The sequence below is a fragment of the Engraulis encrasicolus genome, unplaced genomic scaffold, assembly GCF_034702125.1.
Source record: "Engraulis encrasicolus isolate BLACKSEA-1 unplaced genomic scaffold, IST_EnEncr_1.0 scaffold_320_np1212, whole genome shotgun sequence".
Lineage (NCBI taxonomy): Eukaryota > Metazoa > Chordata > Actinopteri > Clupeiformes > Engraulidae > Engraulis > Engraulis encrasicolus.
Window position 1 is genome coordinate 9490 of NW_026945611.1, and position 8011 is coordinate 17500.

The window sequence follows — 8011 nt, forward strand, 5'->3', positions numbered from 1 at the left end:
TTTAAAATTCACACGTGCTGTCATTTTAAGTGTTTACCGAATAACCCGGTTTCCAGAGATCCGGCCCCCATCACCCCAAAGGCGAATGATGTTGTGTAAATCATACATCATTTGAAAGCTTATGGTGTGAGGATTACAATGCATGCTTTGATAAGGATGTACAAGAGCTCATTTTCTTATTTTGACTATTTAAACATCACACGTGCTGTCATTTTAAGCGTATGCCGAATAACCCGGTTTGCACAGATCAGGCCCCCATCACCCCAAAGGCGAAGAAAGTTGTCTAAATCATACATTATTTGAAAGCTTATGGTGTGAGGAGTACAATGCATGCTTTGGTTAGGATGTACAAGAGCTAATTTTCTTATTTTGACTATTTAAACATCACACATGCTGTCATTTTAAGCGTATGCCGAATAACCCGGTTTGCACAGATCAGGCCCCCATGACCCCAAAGGCGAAGAAAGTTGTCTAAATCATACATTATTTGAAAGCTTATGGTGTGAGGAGTACAATGCATGCTTTGGTTAGGATGTACAAGAGCTAATTTTCTTATTTTGACTATTTAAACATCACACATGCTGTCATTTTAAGCGTATGCCGAATAACCCGGTTTGCACAGATCAGGCCCCCATGACCCCAAAGGCGAAGAAAGTTGTCTAAATCATACATTATTTGAAAGCTTATGGTGTGGGGAGTACTATACATGCTTTGATTAGGATGTACAAGAAGTAATTTCCTTAATTTGACTATTTAAACATCACTCGTGCTGTCATTTTAAGCGTATGGGGAATGGGCCGGTTTGCACAGATCAGGCCCCCATGACCCCAAAGGCGAAGAAAGCTGTCTAAATCATACATTATTTGAAAGCTTATGGTGTGAGGAGTACAATGCATGCTTTGGTTAGGATGTACAAGAGCTAATTTTCTTATTTTGACTATTTAAACATCACACGTGCTGTCATTTTAAGCGTATGCAGAATAACCCGGTTTGCACAGATCAGGCCCCCATGACCCCAAAGGCGAAGAAAGTTGTCTAAATCATACATTTTTTGAAAGCCTATGGTGTGGGGAGTACAATACATGCTTTGATTAGGATGAACAAGAAGTAATTTCCTTATTTTGACTATTTAAACATCACACATGCTCTCATTTTAAGCGTTAGGCGAAGAGCCTGCATAGTTAGTTTTCATCTAAACATGCTCACTTTTAAAGGTAGGCCTATGGGCCAAGTCACATATGGGCATCTATGGTTTCTAAATCATAAATCATATTAAAACCAGTGTTTTCACAATCAAAATGTATTCCATGCCTACATCATGACATAACATGTTACATGTTGTTATTATTGTCTATTAAGTCCTCAGTAAAGACTAAAGAAGGCACAGTTTTATAGGGTCTATATCTACAAGAAATTCAGCTTTGGTAATAGGCCTATGTATTAAATTCTGTAATTATTAAGGCTGTAATTAAAATATTCAATAAAGTATGCCTATGGTTGGGCCCTTTGTTAAAAAATAGCCCTAAATTATTGTGACTGTGCTGCCAAAAAGACACTTAGGGCTATTGGCATTATATTTAAGCTGTAGAAATGCATTTGACAGTCAGGCAAGTAGCATTCTGTTTTTACTTCGAAACTGCCGTGGTAAGCTTTATCGACAATGTTTCATATGGCTGGCACCCCAATAAAATGTAAGGTGAGACACACACATTTGGCATTATCGAGAGATATATGCTTAGTATGCAGAAGAGTTACGAGTTTGACGTTCAAATATATGTATTATGCATAAATATTACGAGTTTGACGTTCTGCACGCTGTCGTGATATTAATATTTATTAATGTTCGTAGAAACCGCTGTTGGTCTGCGTCCGTCTCGGTGCTTTTGTTTTGAAGAAAATGCTAACATTTAGCCGTTTTCGATAGCACCTTTCCATGTCCGGTTTGAACGTTCTAATTTCGCTAGGTTCACACCAAAGAGGCTTGAGACAAGAGGGCTTACTCACGTCATAACAGCGTAGTAGGAAATGATGGCGAGGGGAGTACGGAAATGTTATTCACTGTGGAACAGGTCATAGGACAGCGTGAATGTCTGTCAGCTGTCCTTAATTACCCCCAGCAATTACTGCTGACCAACAGCTGCCGTTACTTGGCCACAAATTATCCATCATGGTGTCGCCCCCACTGACCATGTGCAAGGGAGTACGAAAATGGCATCCATCGCACCCACTGACCAATGACCATGAGCAAGGGAGTTAATTTTCCATCCACTCGTGTCCTCAGGCAACGCCCCCGTACTACACCGTGGCCAATGCATTCCCCGCCAAGAGATTGTTCTTTCTCTTGAGTTTCTTTGGTTCTCACTGCTCTGAAGGCGGGTAAGTCAAAAAGTAAACCACTGTAGGGCTGTTTGCATTTATCATGACTTTCCTAGAATCACATTTATATCACCCGTTTCGTTAGTGTACTTAGTTTTGGCATCAAGGCATACGTTTTATGAGCAAGAGAGTAAGCTTAGCTGGCTAATTCTCACCAATTCAAACTGGTTAGCGGCTAAGTATCGATATAGTCTCCTTGTTTTAACTATTGTTGGGAGTTTGGAAGCTGTCACCCATGTTGTACTGTATGCATGTTTGCATGTGTGACATTATTTTCGGTTACTTTGCGAGTTATAGCGAAAGAAACTACCTGGCAGCCCATAACGGGCAGCTAGCTAATTTATGCTAGGTGACAACAGCTGGTTCATTAACGTTGTATTAGTTCTATGCATTGACGTTGCGAGACCCGTGTGCGTCTGATTTCAAATGTATCCAGGACAGTCGTAGATACCATCAGTAGCTCTACACACATCAATGACACAGGGGAAGTAAAGTTACCGCTGATTTTTGGTATTGCTCCGTCTGACTGTGTGTGTACGGCCACAGTAAATGTTGATTAGCCGGTGGAACTTTTCAGTTTGAAAAAAGACGAGACGTGAGACTGCGTGACAGAAGGGGCTGTGTGTGCTTGTGTATGGGTGCGCGTTTGAATGGGTGCGTCGTGTGTAGAACTAGATGCTGCAGTTTGCAGCTGGTTTGATTCATGTCGTGGGTCACTTACCAATGTATGTAGGCCTAATTGGCTATGACCTTTGAAATAGTTGAAAGTAAATCCCAGTAGTAGTATCTAGTGAAACACACATGCAAACGCCCTTCTGTCCCTCATTCCCTCAAACTCGATCTTCTACATTTGTTGTGTAAAAAGGACATAGCAAGTTTTTTGTATCAATGATCACTTTAGGATATTCCAGTGCATTTACATTCAATATATACTGTACCTTGAGTGAGGTAGAAATGCATATTGTTGCAAATATAAATACTGTTAATTTGTTATTTTTTGTAATTAATCATTTACTGAATTTCTTTGTAGAATATGTTACTATTATTTGGGTTTTGTTCTCTGCATAACTGTCTCTTTCACCTATATTAATTCCTCAGCATTCAAGATGTTTGTAGGGTCCTCACCTCAGCTACCTCTCACAAGGTGCCCCTGAAAAAGGTGATGAAAGTTCTTGTGTAGTATCTAATCTATGACTATTAGCTTGTGTGTGTGTGTGTGTGTGTGTGTGTGTGTGTGTGTGTGTGTGTGTGTGTGTGTGTGTGTGTGTGTGTAAAATCTGTTGTAATTATTTTACATTTTTCTCTGCATAGCTGTCTCCTTCACCTATATTAGTTTATCTGTCTTTCTGGTCACAACAGAAATTCAAGACGTTTGGGTCCTCAGCTCAACTGACCAAGACCTTTGCTCATTGAAGGCATGAAGTAATTTGTGATGCCCCCACGATTGCAGTTTTTAAATCCAGATGACTTGCTCTTTTTTACATGTTTGAGGTAAGTTATTTGTTGATTTTTGTGTGTGTTTATTTCCTCATTTTAGTAAGACCATCAGGCCTTTTTGTAACCTTTGTCACAAGTCTTAAGTTACAAGTATTTTGTAGGTATGTGTTTTGTGCCCTGTTTCAAGTTAAGTGCCAAGTTCAAGAGGATCATGACAGTTGGTTTGCTGTTGAATTTCTTCTCAGAGCTGGATGGTCTTTCAACAACACTGCTCCGGGTCTTCAGCAAGAAAGGTGCTTCTCATGCAAGGAAGATACAGAGGATCCTGGTGCCCATGACTCAGGTAAAACATGCACACTGCCATGCATCACAGTAATGCTAAAATTTCAAGATCTAATGTAATGGGGAGAAGTAGGGTGTCTTGGATCATATTGCATTTCTCCCACTAATTTCAATCCTTCAGCCAGTTTTGAACTCATTGTCTTCACCTCAGTTCTAACTACAGCTGGCTTTACACACAGCAGTCCTGGGCAATGATATAACAGTCTTTTGCAGGTCAGTTGATGTGGTTGCTGCTCTGTTTTATTATTATTTTATTATTTTATTTGATTCTCATGTCTGTCTGGCTTGCGATTCCCATGAAATGATCAGGGGAATTAAAGGTACACTGTGTACGAGTTTTAGTTGTTTATTTCCGGAATTCATGCTACCCATTCACTGATGTTACCTTTTTCATGAATACTTACCACCACCATCAAATTCTAAGTATTCATTATGACGGAAAAATTGCTATTTTCATACGTGAAAAGGGGGATCTTCTCCATGGTCCGCCATTTTGAATTTCCAGAAATAGTCATTTTTAGCTGCAGAAATGACTGTATTTGGGCCATACTAGAAAATATTAGTTTATTACTTGGTAAGCTTTCATGAAAAGGTCAAATTTGGCAATAGGCAGCCCAGTTTCAATTAGCAGCGTAGTTGCAGTACCTTTTTTGACAATTTCCTGCACAGTGTACCTTTTTAAGGTCAGACATCACATTTTGGCATCACTTCAGTACGTTTGGAACCAGGGCTGAGTGCTGAAATGGTACCGAGTACTTGGGGCTAATGGAAAAGTGTCAGAGCTGCACCATGCCATATCAAACAGTGACGTACTGTACCACTTCACTGCCAGTACCAACGATACACTACGCCAGTGTTTCCCAACCTTTTTTGTCTTGTGTACCCCCTAAGCCTTTTCACTGTGCCATGAGTACGCCCTAAGTCAAGTTTTATATAGCTTTCTCTATGCTAATGTCACTAAGATCCATGTATTTGTTAAAATTACAAATTGTCCAAGTACCCCCTGCAGTGTGCTCGCGTACCCCTAGTGGTACACGTACCCCTGGTTGGGAAACACTGCACTACGCTACTAGATAAATGAGATGTGTCCTTTGTTTAATGTGGTTGTACCTGTACTGCGTTTATTCTTCCTGTTGGTTAAATGTGTTTTTCCTGCATGTTTGTTTCCTGGCATACATTGACCGGCCCTCATACGCAGACTGACAACATTGATGTGAAGAGGGAGTGCATGCTGAGGAGCTGACGGTCTACCTGAATGAAGAGCCAGACAAAGTGGTATGTTACAACTCGGCAGCTAGATCTGTCTTTTTCGTTATTAGGTGGCATAGGGAGATCGCACACATCAGTGGCCTGCGAGGCTCATTTTGTTGGGCTCTGGTGGGCTCCTCCTGTGCTACCTGACATGTCTCCTGGCATCTCATCCACGTTCTGGACACTGCTGGAGGACACACCAAACCTTCTTGCATTGATGTGCCATCTTGGCCTCAGTTATGTGTTCTTTGCAAACACGAATCTGCCCAATTCCAGCTTTGCTAAAGCACCCTCACATCATCACAAACCCTTTGCCAAATTTCACGTTCAATCCAACACCAGTCATCTCTGATTTGTAGATCTCTGCAGGTCTCTATCTACCCATGAGGGTGTTGCACTTGCTGTGGCACATTGCGAAGGCCGCATTACTGAAGCAGCAGAAGTTATCTTCTTAAAAAAATTTAAACTCAATATAGGTTTTAGTTCTGGAATACAATCGTGCTGTAGGGTAATAATTTTCTCATAGTTTCACCTTAGACAACTCCCCCTTAGGAGACCAAACTTTGAGCAGACTCTTTTGCATTGGATGGGTGGGGTTTGACATATCTTTCTCTCTCATGCAATTTTTGGTTGACAATGTGCCTAAAAGGGCCAATATGTTCAAAATACTAATAATTGTGCTGGTGGGGCAGCCGTGGCCTAGTGGTTAGAGAGTTGGTTTTTCAATCTCTCCCCTGACCTGTCACTACATCTCCATCCATGGCTAAAGTGCCTAAGGCAAGGCACCTAACCCCACATTGCGCCAGGGCCTGTAACCAATACCCTGAAAAGTAATAAATGTAAGTCGCTTTGAATACATGAAAGCGTCAGCGAAGTGTAATGTAATGCATTGTAACAATTTTTCACACTGTATACTTAGCTGTATGTGTAAAGTTTCTCACCAACACTCGTGAAAAGATCATGACCCTGTTTCTCAAAAGCACCGTTGTTAGTTAGCGACTTGGTATTTTGCCAATGGGAAATTGCATGCAAGCAAAGTTTTTACTGTAGTTACCAATGATGCTGTTGAGAAACATACTCCAGAATGGGGTCATAGCCACACCAAAAACGAAGAGAGGTAATTGAACATCAGTTTGATCTCACATTCAATTGCCTAAACAGGCAGTGTGAGGGCACACAAGTCAACATCCTCCTCATACCTTTCATAAACTATACTAAATATACTACTATACTACTTTTCCCATCTCTGGGTGTGTTAGGGTGGACAGAAATGCCCCAAACTTGCGCCCACAAATACCGCTTACGGCTTCAATCATGGGTTTTGTTTACTGTTTTCCAGGATGTTGATCTGGACGGTCCAGCTGAAACGTATTGTCTTCGTGTGCGTGTGATCGGCAGAGAGTCCTCAACGACATTGGTAACGTACCTGTGGCCATTGCAGTGTTTGTTTTGGTTTATGCTCTTAATCTCTGTTACCTTCCAGAATGGAAGTACACTTTCAAATTTCTGTTTCATTCTAACCGTCTGTTTCATCAGTTTTTGCACTGCTTTTAAATGTACACTGTGTAATATTCTTAGTTGTTTATTTCCAGAATTCGTTCTACCCATTCACTAATGTTACCTTTTTCATGAATACTTAGCATCACCATTAGGGTGCATCAGTTGCCCCCTATGAAAAGATATGGCCTTGGCCCTATAGTAAAAATGTTCTACACCCAGTAAAAACACACTGTGTAAAATATTTTGAAATTTGGATGAAGTCTACCGGGGCCACCAGCCCCATGAAAATAGAAAATAATGGTGATAGTCAAAATCTTGAATAGAAACAGGGCTGGACTGGCCATCTGGCATGGCGGGCATTTCCCGGTGAGCCCCGCACCCTCGTGGGCCCCCATTGTTTTATTTTTTACATTACTGAAAATAGGGGCCCATGAGGGTGCGGGGCCCACCGGTGAGTCAGTTCTCCGGCACTAATAATAATGAGGGGGCCCCCTTAAATCCGAAAGTGCCCGGGCCCTATTTATCGCCCAAAACAGCCCTGAATAGAAATGGACATTTTGCTGCATAAAGCTACCCAATAAAAACATATTGCCTCAGCTGTGTGATTAAAAAAAATCTATGCACAGTAAAATCACTCTGTGGAAAATGTGTTGAAATTTAGATTAATTCTACTGGGTCCACCAGGCCCATGAAAATACAAAACAATGGTGATAGTGATGGGCAACCTGGATTCCAAAGTCCAGTGCCACATATTCCAAATATAGCCAAATATAGCGTAATGAACCAGCTGACCCACTGCCAGTATCAAGCAAGAGATTGCGAAGTTGTATGACTTTTGTGTGCTTCACCTGTGGGCCTAGGATTGTACAGGTAGCTGTTAATACCTGGTGGAACATCTGTACTAAAGCTGTGAATGCTCCTTGGAATGACTTATGTTTTTTCAAGAAATCCCTGCAGTAGTTCAATAGAGTACATACAATACAACTGTATGTGATGTTGGAAAGAGTGACTTCCCAAAACCTGTACTTAAGTGGGCAGTCATGGGTGAGCGGTTAGGGCGTCAGACTTGCATCCCAGAGGTTGCAGTGTTCACTTGTGTGCTATG

At 41.3% G+C, this 8011-nt stretch overlaps 1 long non-coding RNA gene across 1 annotated transcript; it reads left to right on the forward strand.

The window, feature by feature from the left end:
* The first annotated feature begins 3895 nt into the window (after positions 1-3895).
* LOC134443439 (uncharacterized) lies at positions 3896-6960 on the forward strand. The gene is made up of 3 exons (XR_010033667.1): positions 3896-4156; positions 5354-5430; positions 6746-6960. It is a non-coding gene; the product is annotated as an uncharacterized LOC134443439 (long non-coding RNA).
* The last annotated feature ends 1051 nt before the right edge of the window (positions 6961-8011 follow it).